This window comes from Chanodichthys erythropterus, chromosome 3 (assembly GCF_024489055.1).
Source record: "Chanodichthys erythropterus isolate Z2021 chromosome 3, ASM2448905v1, whole genome shotgun sequence".
NCBI lineage: Eukaryota > Metazoa > Chordata > Actinopteri > Cypriniformes > Xenocyprididae > Chanodichthys > Chanodichthys erythropterus.
Window position 1 is genome coordinate 61,280,322 of NC_090223.1, and position 17,268 is coordinate 61,297,589.

Here is a 17,268-nt window from a genome sequence, read left to right on the forward strand (position 1 = left end):
ATCTGATAGTTCTCAGAAAATGATCTGTAACTTATGAATACTAATGACAAAAAAATTACACTTATGTCTAAAAAAACGTTAAGATGTCAGGTTTTAAATCATGTAAGTCAAATCGAAAACAAACCTTCTGTGTTTATGTAATCTGCATGAAAAGAGAGCCATGTCAGAAATCTGTGATTCAGCTCATTATCCGATAATGCGGCCACGCCCACGGAGCCAGCGCTATTCAGACGCAAATTCAGTCAATACATGCATTCATTATCTCAATCGTGTATTTATTGTCTTGAAAAGTGTTTTGAATAGCCATATTTAGTGATCTCTTGCCTCTGTTAGTTCCTTGATTTTCACATGATATGCCTCTTCTTTTACTGAGGCATTTGTGGACAAAAGGGGCAGAGCGCCCTCCGGCTGCAAGTATGAATTAAAAACACAGCATCCAGCGCTCATAATGATGACAATAAATATAGAATAATAAATATTACTCCTCTGTATAGAAAATTTATATAAACATATGAGAATCCATCAATAATTCTCCAAATGTGTATGCTTTTAAGCATATTAAGAAATTATGGTCAATATAAGATTTTAAGAGTCAAAATGTGAAGCTTGAGTCTTAGATCTTTTTAATGATGTATAGTTTGTCAACTGCACATCAACATTTAGGCTCTATAAAATAACAAATATAGTAGCCTATATGAAATGCCCTAGAGGTAGGAATGTTCAGACGCTTTGCATCACAGAAATACATTATATTTTAAAGTATATTAAAATAGAAAACCATTATTAAGAGACTTGAGACTTCTTTTAAAAACATTATAAATGCCAATGTGTTCAATCTTTTGACTGGTAGTGTAATTTAACATAGGCCTATACAAAATTGTCTTCATATCATGTGCAATAATGCGTGCATACATGAGATCACAAAAATCATGTTTTTTTTTTTTTGTCCTGAGTGGACTTTAATCCTATTATCAGCATGATCACAGAGGGTTTTTTCACAGCCTACCCGACTGAAAGGCCTCATTAATATGCAAGTCATTTCAGGTCATTATTATGCAATTCCTTTGTCTTCTCAGGTGAGAATCACCCATTATTCATGATTATTCACGCCTCCACGCATACTGTGTTTCTTGACAAAAAGTGTCTTAGAAAATGTAAATCTCTATATTGTTTCAAATGAAGGAGTAGGAAGGATAATTTTTACTTCATTCTGAAGCAAAAACTCTAGTCTACAACCTCCAATACCCAGAATCCTTGTGAACACAGTTTTAATATATATTTTTTTGGCCTTATTTCAGTGACTTAAGCTTTTTGTTTTTTCAATAACCACGCATAAACATTATTCCTTCAAAAACACAAACATGTACATACATGTTCCTCACATATTATTGTAGCCTAGTTTTCCATTAATATATTTATGAACAACTGAAAAAAGCACAAATGTCAGGGCATGTCAAAACTTCTCCAGGGCCCCAAAAATCCTCAGACCCCTGAGGGTTAAACACAGACCTTATTTCAGGCGATTTAGCAAAAACCCATTCAAAAAACCCATTGACTTTACGGCTTTGGAACCAGAAGTCCTAAAATGCTAACTCACTTCTGGATTTTGCCTACAAAAATGCGTCATCCCTGAGGCACTCTATTGACCTTATTCCTGACTAGCCTACTGCGTTTCGAATTATGGGTTGCACTTCCGGTTTGGGGAACTTCAATTTAAAAAGACTGAAACCAATTGTTTCAAATCAGAATGTTGCCCTACAAATAAAGCTTATCCGTCAGTTTGACTGAATGAGCTGTCAATGTTTCTTTCATGTTTTATTTTCAGACATCATGAGAATTATGTAACGCTTGGTATTTTAACGTAACATGTTATAACAAGAATATCTATGGCTAAAGCTCTTTTCATCCGCTGCTTTCTATCCTCGTGATTATTTTCTTTTGTCTCTTTGCATACCACTGTAATAGTATGAAAAGGACAACATATACTGCACATTTGTGGTCTGTTCTCCCGATATAATTTACAATATATCCCATTAATAATTCACTGGAATGAACAAAGAATCTCTCGTTTTTCTCCTCAAAACCTCACGTCTCTTTTTTCAGGTTTGTTTTCACAGATAAATACAGTTTATTATCTGTAAAAATGATGGAAATCACTTTGAAATAGTATGCAATGGTGAAGTTCATGAACATTTTTATTAAGGCAACATACATTACATAATTCAGATATCACTATAGTTATATGTAACCTGTTCATTATTGCTGTGGAAGAATCACGCTTTTTCATGGCCTGTTGAAAGTACCTTGTTGATGCTTTTACACTTTTAAATGTCCTTTTAATGTTCGTTGGCTGAAGGGTGAGTAGAATAATGTCGTCTCATTGTACCCAGTTTAAAAATAAAACGCATTACTGTGTTCATAGAGCGAGTCTTTCACTGACTGTTTACAGCTTAACGGAAGTTACTCCCATAATTCACGCAAAGCATCGTGGGGCGTTGGAATAAGGTGGATAGAGTCTCTTCATTACATTAATACTGTGACAATAAAATATCATGTCAGAATAAAAGTGTGTGAGACAGATCATTGTGTGTGTGCATCTGTGCTTTTCTCAATCTCTGTTAATGGTAATCCCCTTCATTTAGTTCTGTTATAGAGTCACATCAATTATAATTTATGAGTGTAGAATTGAGATTTGTTCAACATCATTTAAGTGTATTTTAGGAGTCAAAGCACAGAAGCAACATTATTAAGATGGCTTGAAAAAGCTGAAATGCTGTTTAAACTTATTATTAGTGATGCCTGGAGCATCATCACTGGCAGCTGCCAAGACACTTCCTAGCAACCAGACAGAGTACCCTAGCAACCGTTTACCAAGACCTATATCTCTGCAGCAGATCATCGTATAGAGATGTGGGTTGGATCTTTTACCAGATACTTTATTATTACAGGGAGATGGGAGGGTCTGTATCTCTTACCATTGGAGAAAGTGTAACGGCTAATGTAACCACATGCGACACCTCTCAGCCTATCATGTAACGGCTTCTGCTCTTCTTCCCTGTGTACTGCCAGTCTTTGTGCTTTTGTGGCTAATGGTTGCAGGCTTGTCATCTAGTGGCTTTATTTTTATGCTAGCAAACAGGACTTCCAAAATGCTACACATGCTAGCAGTGAATAGCTACATGCTAATAACAACTAAGTGTTAAAACATTAAGATTAACTTAAAGGGTCATGAAACCCCAAAACTTTTTTGAGATGTAAACATATGTATAGGCTGCACATCATTGAAAACACTAAAGTTACATTTACATTTACGCATTTGGCAGACACTTTTATCCAAAGTGACTTACATTGCATTATACTATACATTTGTATCTGAGTCTGTGCAATCAGAGCTGAAGGTTGGGCAAGGGCAGCTGGCTTGCTGTGGCCCCAGAAGACAATGAATGGACTGTATGTTTGTTGCAAACATTTAGTACCGGAGAACTTTGTAAATCTGGGACAGGTGGAATCCGGCTTTGCTAATCAGCTTATTTTACAGCAAGACGCTGTACCAATTCCCATCTCCAAAACTGTGTAAGTGTTTGCTAACATATTCTTTATTTTTGTGAATTTGCATGGGTAATAGTTTTTATCGGCAATGAACTCTGAGTTCACACCGCACAGAAAAATGCAGACGAACACATTTGTCTGGTTAGTTCGTTGCGTATTTTGGCATTGCTCGGGAATTAATTTTCACCTGACTGAACATGTTCAATCAGCGTTTGTCGGTGTCTGTTTGGTAAGTGTAAACATGACTTCTTTTTATAAAGTTTTAAATCCTGCGGCCCACTTAAATGTTGGCGTTTTTCTGTGTGGTGTGAATTAGTCATTAGGAGCAGACATAGTCAATGTTAACCAGTAACAGATTTTTTTTTTCTTCAGTGCTTTGGGTTATTTTCGTATTGTGAATATAATGCTTGCGTGTTGTACTTTTTTAGGTTGTAAAGCCTTTGTGTCGTGACGTGGTTTGCCAGACAGAAGTATTCACAAAAGATGCGACGTGCCAAGCAGATGTGGATTCGCCCATCAAGCATGTATCCACACAATATGCATGGAAACCAGAGCGAAGAAGCAAGAGTAAGTATCCAAATTGTATTATTTTTTGTGCTCCCTTTAGTCGTTGTTTGCAGTTAAATACATTTACTTGTGTCATTAGGCATACAAATGAAGCAACATAGAAAACATGTTAGCTGCAGCACTACCATGACAAACACATCATTTGAGGAAGGCCCTCTAGCTTATTCAACACCCGTAAAAAGGTCTAGAAGAGAGGCTTCAGATGATATCACTTTTATTCAGAAGTGACTAACCACAGCATCTATAATAAAAGGTGAGTTATGTGGACATTTGGATTGCATGCTACTCATTAGCAATACAAATTGGTACAGACATTAATTTTTTCCTGTTTTTGTTTACTGTGTTTCAGCACAGTGGTTGAAACTCTTCCTCATAAAATGAGAAAGTTTATTGTTTACGAAGAAAACCTCATTGAGCTCTTCAGGAAGTGCCCGGTGTGCACAAGAAGCTGTATTACACATCTTAGGACGGTGGGAAACTTCTGTGCATTGACCCAGTGTGCACATACTGTGAGCATCAGAAAGCTTGGACAAGTCAGCCTTATGTCACAAGCATACCAGCAGGAAATATACAGCTTTCTGCAGCTGTAATTTTTAGTGGAGCATCCTTCTTGCAAGTGAAAAAGTCAAGGCACTTTTTCTTTACACATCCATGAAATCTCTGTGCCAGCTTTAGTATGATTAACTGTCCTCTTTCTTTCTTTCTTTTTTTTTTTTTACTTTTCCCCACAATAAACTGGCTGTGGAATGTACACCAAAGTACAGATATTTCAGAGGCCATCAACAGTGGGGACACCGTTTTGGGTGGTGACATGCGAGCAGACTCTCCATGTATGTGCAATGTACTAAAAATATTTGTTATCCTGTGTTTAATTTTTTTTTATATATATAATTTTTTTTTTTTATTAAACATTTTAATTATTACAAACAAAAACATATTAAAACAAAAACACAGCACAGGAAATAATTAACATATCTATGAACATGTGGACAATTTACATACAGTATTTCGTCATATGGTTGTACCTAAATTTTATCCAGTTTTTGGTTATGACCATTTAATCTTTAGACACTTTAAAATATTCTCCCATTTTTTAAACAGGTGTGTTTTACCATTGAGACAATACCTCAATCTTTCTAGAGTTACAACTTCAGATATCATAGATTTCCACATCTGAGTAGAGGGGGCATCACTACCAACCCATTTGACCATTCATTAATACCTTTTGAGCCAACATTAATAGAAACTGAACAATCTCTTTGTGAGCTCTCAGAGGGTCAGGTATAAGCCCCAGTAGGCACATGAGCGGGCTGAGTGGAGCTGTCTGTCCTATCACAAAACTGATTTCACTGCATACTGCCTGCCAGAACACCTCAATGTTCTTGCACTCCCAAAGACAGTGATATCTGGTGCCCTTAGCTGAATTACATTTAGGACAATTCGGAGAAGCACCTGGGGTATACTTACTGTATATATAAGGTGATATGTAAACATTATGTAGAATATTGAACTGCATTTCTTTGTATCTATTACAGATTGATATTCTAGAAGGTAGTCTTACTATTTCCTCCCACGACTCAGAGTCAATTGACATTTTAAGCAGCGTATTCCAAGTTGTTCGTAAATGTTTCAGTTTGTCTACCGTTATAGTCTGTAGCTCAGAATAGAATCTAGACACAAAACGTCCTAGTTTCCGGCATTCAAGTAGAGTTTTTTCAAGCAGGTAACAGTTCGTTGGTAGCTCCAGGGATCCAATCTTTGATTTTACGTAATGCCTGTTCTGGAGATATTTATAGAAGTCTTTGGCAGGTATATTATATTGAGATCTTATATCTTCAAATGTCTTAAATTTACCTTTGTCCCACAGATAACTTGATACCAGTTTCTTGCCATGACTTGAGATTGAGACTAGCACCCTCTGCTGTTAAATCTGGTATATCTACCAAAATTGAAAGAAAGTTAAGAGTCTTAGGCTTCATAAATAATTTCTTCAAAATACTCCATGTCTTGATAACATTATTAACTAGGTAATTGTCTTTAACAGCAGGAGGCAGTTCTCTTGCACGTTTATCTAATAAGTTTATAAGACAAAAGGGTTGGCTAATTACTTTTTCAATCTTCAAACTCTCTTTAATACAATCAATCAATGCTGGAATTGATTTATCGGGGTCTGTCAAAGTTAAAATAATATCATCGGCATATAATAAAATTTTGTGCTGTTTTCTTCCTATTGAAGTTCCTCTTATATTTATATTGAAAACAGCAAAGGTGATAAAGGACTGCCCTGAGCAGTACCACGTGTAATTTTAAATGATGCGGATAAAAGACCATTTGTCAAGACAGAGGCTACAGGCATCTTGTACAAGATCTTCACCCAGTCTATAAAGGTGGATTTAAAACCAAATCTTCTTAGCACTTCAAACATGTACTCCAATTCAACACGATCAAAGGCTTTTTCGGCATCCATTGAAACGATGGCGCCTGGTATTTGATGGTAATTAAGATGATTGATCTAAAGCCCATTGTATTTACTTAGTATAATTTTTAAAAGAAACATGTACAGGAAAGTTTTATAAGTCTTGATATACTACTGTGATTGCATAAAAAATTGCACAAAAGAAGACTCACCACGAGGAGACAGTAGTGGTGTTTATCGGGACCAGAACCAGGTTAGTCTGTCCTAGAACAACTCTGCTGTCCTCCAGCAGCTGTTTTAAGTGGCTGTAGACCATCACAAATGATTGTGGAATTGGCAGAGTTCTTCCTCTTGTGTCCTTGGGCCTGTTCCATGCTTGCTTAAACTCCTTAAAAATGTCGTAGGCAAACACATTCACAGACCCTGTGGACTTCAGGGTCCTGAGCCACCTGCCCATGAGTCATGAACAGTCTATGGAAAAGGATTATATAATCTAGACTGTATACTGGGTTACAAACTAGTGAAGATCAAAATAGTCAAATTTCCTCTCTGCTGCCTGCTGTCCTGGAGCAGAGCCACTCCGCTTCCTCGATGCTCTCCATGGTCCTGGCAAAGTCTTCTTCTTCATCCTCTGGCTATATTTTGATGGCACCTTGTCCATGGCATGCAGAGCCATGTAGAGCTGCACTATGTTGGCCTCCTCTTGTGATGACAAGGCAGTGATGGTCCGGTTTAGACCAACCATGTAGGTTGCCAGGGCATCAACTGCCTCCCAGCCCAAGACACCTCTAGAATCACACTGAGAAAAAAAGCCAACCACAGTCCAATAAATATATACAATGTCATAGTAAATATTTTACATTGTACATGCATATATTTTATCTTTACAAATGGTTGACAATAAGTGTTTTGCACTTCACCAGATACAATGTTTATTAAAAAAGTAAAAGATAGTACAGGATAGCAAAATTACCTGGCCGGATGTGCTAAGAATTGCAGTGTCATCCTCCTCTTCCTCACTGACCTCCGCATCAAAGGATTTGGGTCCAGTGTCATCCACCTGACTGGTCACCTGGGCCTCCATGACATCTACTGGAGGGTCAGAGTCACCTAAGACTAAGATCAGCAGCATGGCACACAGTTGCGTCAAAACCACTGTCATCTTCGGGCTCCTCTGAGGGGACTTCAGGCATGCCACTGTGGTTACCAATCAATTGGTCACCTCTATTGGACTGGGCCAACAAATACTCCACTGCAATGCGCTCATCTGCAATCATTTTTAACACATTGTTAACGGAGAGAGGACACACACACATTAGAGAGAGAGAGAGAGGAATACTCCAATGCTCAGTATTTCCCTGAGAGATATCTTACCAACTTCCTGGAGGGGTGAATTCTGGCATTAAAGGACAACCAAGGACACGTTGGCTCATGTTGTTAAGATGAGACATTAAGCGCACATCAAATGTCCTGATGGTTGAGGCCCCACCACAGACACAGCTTCTTTTGCCTGGCTCATGTTCCACTTCGATGCGCCCTCCAACATGTACATTTGTGTGTGCATGGCATTGCATCTCCATCCTGTGAATGAAAATGCACAGATTCAACCAGCAATTATTTCAAACTTAGGACTTACAAAATTAATGACACAGATAAAGAACAGTAACATAAAATAATAAGCTAGTAGTAAATTCCATTAAAAAAAAAAAGCCAAATCCATGTATTACCCAGGGTTCTACATCAATAATGTTAAAACAAAAGCAATCTTTACAACTTAAAATCTACAGAACAATATGCAATTTAACATTCAGAATTTACCAGGAATGAAGGCACACTGGTGGCGGTGAAAACTCTCCACAGAGGATGACCCCCTGCCACACTAAGCACATTTAGGACTCTGCCACCCTTCTGGAGTGTCCCCGTCTTTGTATAGAGGTCTACATGTGGAGGGTCCTGGATGCACTCGCCTACAGTGCTTCGCCAGTTCACCTGGGCTGATGCTGGTCATGAGCTGTGCTTCAGTGGGAGCTTGTCCACCATGACTGTTTTTCCACTCTCTTTTGGCCACCTTTAGTTCTTTAACATCCTCCTGATCCCACTCAAAGATACAGGAGGAAAGTTTAGAACAAAAGGTACCATAGAGAGGGAGGTGCTCAGTAGTAAGGCCGCATTTGAATCTTCTCATAAAATGGAAGATATCTAGCCTTACAATACACTTCCATGGCCGAAAAAAATGTAGCACCGCAGGTACACCTGTGAATAGGCAAAATAATAATCAAAAAGCATGCATGTGATTTCATTTCAACATACTTTTCAGTCATTATAATTAATTACAATTACATTACATTGATGGTAATAATAATACTAATTAACATCACCAATAGGAAAAGGTGATTTTTTTTTACACCACTATTAACTTTTGTAAAATGTATTGCAATGCACATTTGTGACCCTGGACAACAAAACCAGTCATAAGTTGCACAGGAATATTTTTAGCAATAGCCAACAATATATTACATGTGTCAAAATTTTGTGTATTTAAACATGTGTATTTATTTTTCTTTTTGTCCAAAAATCATTAGGATATTAAGTAAAGATCATGATCCATGAAAATATTTTGTAAATTTCCTACCATAAATATATAAAAATATTTTTTTTTTGAGTGGATATGCATTGCTTCGACTTCATTTAGACAACTTTAAAGGAGTTTTTCTCAATATTTAGATTTTTTGCACCCTCAGATTTCAGATTTTCAAATAGTTTTATCTCCGCTAAATATTGCCCTGTCCTAACTAACCATACATCGATGGAAAGATTATGTAGTCAGAAAAAGCTTGCCTTTCAGAGGATGTCTACATCTTAATAAAAAAATGACCATTAAGACTTGGTCCAGGGTCACATTTGATAAAGTAATAATATGAAAATACCACCTGACTAACTGCAGCAATCCCGGTCAACATAGATGACCTCTGGCTCTGGCTAGCCAGCATTCTGGTAGCGTCTGATGATGCCCTGGCACAGCTCCTCCAGCCCCGCACCTTCAGCTGTTGTCAGAACACTGTTTTGAACCTGGCCGAGCTCATTGCCAATGTTAGTCATCCATGCAGCCGTGTCCCCAATGCCACCAGCCAGCTTTTTGGTGATCTGAAAAGCAAGCATAAACAAATATAAATGCATTAATTATACACTTTTTTTCTTCTCCCTGTGATGTCCCTGCCTCCTCTGAGCTGCCTCCTGTCACTGCATTAGGCCCAGCCTTATCTGTTGACTGGGAGAAAACAAAGTTTAAGAACAAAAGAAGGCAATACTATTCATGTTGAATAATTTCACCAATTATTCTGCAAAACTGTGTACTCTGATAATAGATATGGTCCATAAAATAGTCTATTACATATATTATATCAAATACCTACCTTATGGAACCCACAAGTGCACACTATATGCCTGCCAAACAGGTCCACCTTATTCCCCTCTTGCAGGGGACAGGCATCAATGCGCTCCAGGGCCTCCTTCCATTTTCTGCTTCCAGGCCTTTTGCCTGTACTGAACTGGAAGGTGCCCTGGGCATACCTATGGCAGACATCATTCCAGTAGGCAGAGGATTTGCCTGTTTTGGTCATATCTGAAAAATATTGTGGAACAAATCAATGTAGTTGAGCATTTTTTGACAGTGACATAGTGACATGTTTTGACAACATTAAGTTTACACTTGCAAACAAAATAGCTATCTAGCAGCGTATGTGTATTCAAAACAATTTTACAGCAACAGGCTGTAGCATTTAATTTCATTCATTTTCTTTTGGCTACCCCGGAAGATTTGGGGACCATAAAAATATTATTCTACAGATCAACAATGCAGACTATGTGTCACGATCACGTCTGTTCCTGTCACTTCCTGGACTACATTACCCATAATCCTCTCTGCCTATCACCTGCACTCACTCCACCAATCACTATCACTAATCACCACACCCAGCTGCAGCTCATTACCAGGACTATAAAGGACTTTCACACACACCACCGCACCGCAAAGTCTTGTTTAACACTGTTACAATTCCGAGCGTCATATCCTGTTTGCCTGTCTGTTACCAATCCTGCCTGTTTCCTGTTTATTGACCCGTTACTGCCTGTCCTGACCTTTGCCTTGTATACCGACCTGTGAGTGTTATCTGTCTGCCTGTGAGTCCCCTTCGTAACAGAAGACTTCGCCAACCAAGATCCAGCAGCTTTTCTGAGCATGTCCAGCCTCAGCATGGACCCGGCATGGTGTCTCGTCAGCCTGCGTCAAGGTAACAGTACTCTTGAGGCACATATCCAGAAATTTTTGGAGATTGCTAATTTATCTGATCTGCCGGACCACGCCCTCATTGACTTCTTTACATATGGTTTAAACGAACCATTAAAGAACTGCTTGCTTACCAATGGTCCCCGAGGGTCGCTCACGGAATTTCTGGACTTTGCCCTGTTCACTGTCGGTTCACTTTTTACTGTGGGTATCGCAGAGGAATGCGACACCACGGTGAATCACATCATGGCGGCCGCTAAAGAGAACACTCACAAAATGGCGGCTACCACAACAACATCACATCACGTCTCCGCTGATCGCCCAGAGCAATGTCACGCCTTCGCTGATCGCCCAGAGCAACGTCACGCCTTCGCTGATCGCCCAGAGCAACGTCACGCCTTCGCTGATCGCCCAGAGCAACGTCACGCCTTCGCTGATCGCCCAGAGCAACGTCACGCCTTCGCTGATCGCCCAGAGCAACGTCACGCCTTCGCTGATCGCCCAGAGCAACGTCACGCCTTCGCTGATCGCCCAGAGCAACGTCACGCCTTCGCTGATCGCCCAGAGCACCGTCACGCCGTCGCGGAGCGCCCAGAGCAACGGAGCAACGTCACGCCTTCGCTGATCGCCCAGAGCAACGACTCGCCTTCGCTGATCGCCCAGAGCAACGACACGCCTTCGCTGATCGCCCAGAGCAACGTCACGCCTTCGCTGATCGCCCAGAGCAACGTCACGCCTTCGCTGATCGCCCAGAGCAAAGTCACGCATTCGCAGATCGCCCAGAGCAAAGTCACTCCAACTCTGATCGCCACGAGCAACGTCACGCCTTCGCTGATCGCCCAGAGCAACGTCACGCCTTCGCTGATCGCCCAGAGCAACGTCACGCCTTCGCTGATCGCCCAGAGCAACGTCACGTCGCCGCTGATCGCTCAGAGCAACGTCACGTCGCCGCTGATCGCTCAGAGCAACGTCACGTCGCCGCTGATCGCCCAGAGCAACGTCACGTCTCTGGATCAGTCAGAAAGCAGCTAGGATTGCGTTCCAGTGTGGCTGATCCACCGCTGATTTCAGCGCGAGTGGCTGGTATTCCCAAGCATCAGCCGGCCACTTCGCTCTCAAGCCAGCCGGCCGCTTCGCACTCAAGCCAGCCGGCCGCTTCGCACTCAAGCCCGGCGGTCGCTTCGCACTCAAGCCCGGCGGTCGCCGCACTCAAGCCCGGCGGTCGCTTCGCACTCAAGCCCGGCGGTCGCTTCGCACTCAAGCCCGGCGGTCGCTTCGCACTCAAGCCCGGCGGTCGCTTCGCACTCAAGCCCCGCGGTCACATCGCCCACAAGCCCGGCGGTCGGCCCAGCCACCACCGCCCAGGCCATTTGACCTGACCTGCCATGGTTACCCAAGCCGCCCTGACTTGCCGTGGTTACCCAAGCCACCCGACCTGCCGTGGTTGCTCAAGCCACCTGACCTGCCGTGGCTACCCAGGCCACCTTACCTGCCGTGGCCACCCAGGCCACCTTACCTGCCGTGGCCGCCCGAGCCACCTGACCCGCCGTGGCTTTCCGACACTCCGGACTCGCCATGGCTGCCTGTAACACCTGACCCGCCTTGGCTGCCCTGGAACTTGCATTGGAGACCCCGCTCTCGTCTGAGCTCCAATGCACCCACCCCCCCTCCCTATCTGTGCTATCTACGCCGCGAGGACGCACCTTCCGGGAGGGGGCGTTATGTCACGATCACGTCTGTTCCTGTCACTTCCCGGACTACATTACCCATAATTCTCTCTGCCTATCACCTGCACTCACTCCACCAATCACTATCACTATTTTTTTTTTGTATTACTATAGTTATTATATTACCAGAGCAACTGTAAAATTACCAAAAAAAAATTACCACAACAAATTAATTCAAATAATTTACTATAGTATGGTTCAAAAACACTAACGTTATAGTATTTACTATAAATTACCATAGTATTTTTTTTTTTCTTTGGCACATTGTTGCCCTGAGGCAACAAACCAACATCTGGATCTGTGTAGGGGGTCGGCATACATTTTATGATGCATAAATGATCAAGGATCCCCAAAAAAATATTTTAAAAAATAATTTTTCCTCCCAAAAAAAATGTCGTACCATAGAGGTTTAACTAGCGTTCATTAGCAATAACTGTCACATGTCAATGTTAAGTTAACTTGTTAACTTAAGTGTACCGAACCGAATAATCTTTATTCCAAATCATGAATTAATGTTTGAACAAATAGGTTAACAAAAATTTGCATTTGATAACGCTTACCTTGCATCTCTTGATAGCAGACGATGTAAACAGCGGGAATGCCATAAATAAAATTAGCCAATCAGCGGCGAGATTGGCCTGCATGTCAACTCGATTGCTGATTGGCTCTTTTTCGGTAGGACTTGATTGGCTCCTTTGCCCCATCTGTTTGGAGTTTTCGGATGTGCGTTAGGACATGTTCGGATTTAGTTAGGAGGTGGTTCGCACCTCGTTCGGACTTTGTTCGGAAGTGTTAGGACCTAGTTCGGAGGTATTAGGACCTAGTTCGGAGGTATTCAAATGTTGTTAGGAAGTGTTTAGCAGTCCGATCGCTGGAAGTAACTGCTTGAGATCTATCTAAAAAGCTTAAAATTAGTTAGTTTATTGTCATTTAATATCTATTTTTGTGTTAAAAACTTAAGTTTAATATTATTGAAAGGTTATGGAACATGAAGTTTGTATTCGTTTTGAGATTGTTTGTTAACCAAGTTACGTGGCTAAAATTATGTCAGGTCAATGCCAAAACTGAAGGCCACGTATTGACTTTTTTCATAAATTTTCCTTTTTATTCTCTCAGAATAATAATAAAAAAGTGGTCTGTTAATGATCATCACAACGCAGAGCGAAGGTGCAGACACAGTAGTCTATAAGTTAGGCTATTGGTTTGAGGTTGAAGTTACCTTTGTGCACAAGCTCATAAATATCATCATTCCATTTAATTAAAATTATATAATATGAAAAAGTAGTATTTGTTCTCACACACACACACACACACACACACACCCCATTTGTCTCTTATTTGACCTAATATCTATGTACTTGCCAACGAAGTAGCTAAAATGTGAAGTCTCCTGGCACAGCATAGACACAAGTACACTTATCCTATATATTTTCCCCAATGTATATCTAAATTGTGCAGATATCAAAACACTACATAATTATAATTAACATATCTTTTAACCACTGAATTTGACACTGTCAACTCTTCCTCCCTAGATTTGCCAGATAACGTCACAGATGCAGTAACTGTAGGTTCATACATCTGTAAAAACTATAATTTCATGCAGTGTAAAAATAGATGAAATTCACGTTAAACACCTCTTGCCAAGCCTGGCATCTGGAACATCGGCGTGACACCACAACTTCAACAGAGGTGATACTGCCTGCAGTTATTTTTACTTCACTTTCATCAGTGTTGAACTCAAGCTTTTTCAAGCCAGGCAATGGGGTCGCCAATTCAATCTCACTATGGCGCGTTGTCGTCACATAGAGCTTCTCACCAAATATTCTAGTACTTAGATTTGACCACTTGTAAGTTTGCCCAAAAACAAGCTCCCAATTAATTTGTCCAAAAGTTGAAGTTTAATATTCCCGCTGCAATCTTCAATGTAACATGCCTGGGTCTCCATTGGCGACCCTCTGCATTCGACAGTATCCGTAAGATGGCTTACATGGACAACGCGGCCCACAACAGCACGTAGCTACCTATTTAAAGTGTAGGAACTGTGGACGAACCAGACAGATGAATCATTCAGATGATTCTTTCAAAACATAATTCTAATTCAGAATTGAGGTTCTGGCTCCGGCCCGTCTGCAGATAAAGCCAGGCTGATTACTTTTACGACACATGCTTCCTGATAGCAGGAGAAGCGACATACCAAAGGGTCACCCAAGAAGACAAAGTTTCTTTGATCATCAGAGCAAAGAAACAGAGAGACAATGCAGACCCTTTTGTTTCCTTACTTCACAGGAGAGCCAAAGAGACTGTTGAACAAATAAAACTGCTTCAAAATTTTTCCAACAATTTTAACGGACTTATCAAACATCTTTTAACTTCATACATTTTGCATTATGTGTCCACAAGTACTACCTGTAAACAGTTAGGCTTTAGAAACACTAACAATTCATGTAAATGTGTTAACTCTTGACTGAATGACTGAAAGTATGCCTTATTTGGACTTAATTTGATTCTTTCCCCCTTTCCTATATCCTGACTTGAATGAAATCTGTTTAAAATGTATTGTATTCCGTTTAATAGAAATTATGTTAAAATGGCACTCTCTGCTGAAGCAGAAAACAGGATGTAACACTTACGTTTTATTGGGGGCAGAGGAAGGCCCTCTTGAAACAGGACAATATCTGATTGGCCAGGACTCCTCAGAGGGGTGACAAACAACTAAGTTTAAATGATCATATTGCAAGATAGTGCAGGGGGGGAGTTGGTGAGAAAACGAGGAAGGAGTTGGGGTTAAAAAAAAAGAAGCTAAGACAAGTACCAAGAACAATGGAGTGACAAGAAGAACAGACCAGCCGCTCATTCAAGCCATCCAACCTTCACTCACTTTTCTTTTCTTTAACTTAATTTTCCTTTACCGCTGAAAGTCTTGTGTTCTAAGTTTTGCCGCAAAGTTCAACGAATGACTTTTGCCGCTTCAACTCCAGCGACAAAGAGACTTCCTTTCATTGTTCCACACGGACCTGATCTGGACCAATCATCGACTTGGGAAACCCCTCTCTGCACGACGAGGGAGATTCACCATTAAGTCAACGCAAGCAAGTACCTCCAGACCAAAACTGAACTGGTGCATTTAAATTAATGATTCATGGTTCGTTCGGGTCTTTGGAAATGCATTGATAGGAATTCTGTTAATCATATCACTCTCTCTCTCTCTCTCTCTCTCTCTCTCTCTCTCTCTCTCTCTCTCTCTCTCTCTCTCTCAAAACTCTTTCTCTCTCATTTCCTTCTTACTGCAACGCGTATGAATGTGTGTGTGTGTGTGTGCGTGCCTTTTGTGTTAGATTAGTTTGTGATAGAATAAAATCTCTTGTAGATTTTAAAAAAGAAAGTGTCTTGTATTATGTGCTTTATGATTTAATGTCTTAAACTGTGATCAAGTTACTGCAGCCCTCTAATCAGTGTTTTCACCATTGTTGGATATTTATATCCGCTACAAGAGCTTATTACGGCTCGAGCAAATGAACGCTGGACGAATCAGTTGCTCGGTCGTAATCTAAACAACTCTTTATAATTCCCTATAAATATTTCATTTGAGCTATTTTACTTTCTAGGGTTTTTTCCCTAAAAAAGAATTAATGAAAAAAAAAACTCTGAATCTAATATACACACATTTAAACCATTAAAATGTTCAATACAAAAAAATAAATAAATTTAAATCAATTTAACTACAAAACATATTTTCTTGGGTTCACATGACTCAACAATAAGTTATAATTCAACTCACATATTTTACAACATCCACAAACAAAATCAATGTATATATAGCTTTAAACATGTATAAATATCACTGTGCACACTGTAACTAGTTTTTTATTCAAATAAGTATTTTAACACTATATGCATCTACAATGTACATCTTACAACATTAAATTTGTAAAATTTCACTGTAATTGATGTCTCTGCTCCTGAGCCACAGATGGTAGACCCCAGTGTTTTTGGTTCATGGTCGATGGCTGGTCAGTTGATACATGGACCACAGTGGGTGGCTGGTCCCGCTGTTCATAGGCCTTGTTGGTATATAAACTAAACTAGATGGCTGGATCACCAGTTCACAGGCCATGGTCAATGGTCTGCAAATGTGCTGCTGTTTTTCAGCCATGCTGGATTTATGAAGCCCTTTTGCTCTAGTCAGAGTAGATGGTTGTTGATCATGTCTTCGGATTGTCCTGGTTGACTGTCTTTCTGCACTTATATTTGTGCTGTGTCTAAGGACGTGTTTTTCCAAGTCTGTCCGACGTATAATTGGTTTGCCATAGTAACAACAATGGTAATGTGCAGCTTTGTGATACAAGAGGGTGCATTTACATATTTTTTGAAATGTAAAAAGTATTATTTAAAAAATGAGAACAAAAATTACCTTTTGTCAATACATAGTTAATCGTCCTCCTTTAGCATGTAATAAAAATGATTTGATCTATTTACAGCCATGTAGTACCACTCAGGATAAATGCGACTGAAGATGACCTGTTGCCTGGAAGCACCCCTCAAAAATTTTTATTTTGTCCTTTGGACAAAGTGGGCAGTGAAACTTTGTGCACTTGACATTTGCACTGATATCAGATGCAGTTGATGAAGTTTCTTCAGAACTTATATTTACATGAATTATGTTGATTAGCTCCTGTAGACCTGTAAATAAAGCTTCTGAGATGTTGACATGATTTAATGCA

General features: G+C 40.2%; 1 pseudogene; it reads left to right on the forward strand.

Annotated features, from left to right (window-relative positions):
- Positions 1–17,268, forward strand: part of LOC137005162 (zinc finger protein 271-like) — a 97,044-nt pseudogene that overhangs the window by 42,066 nt on the left and 37,710 nt on the right.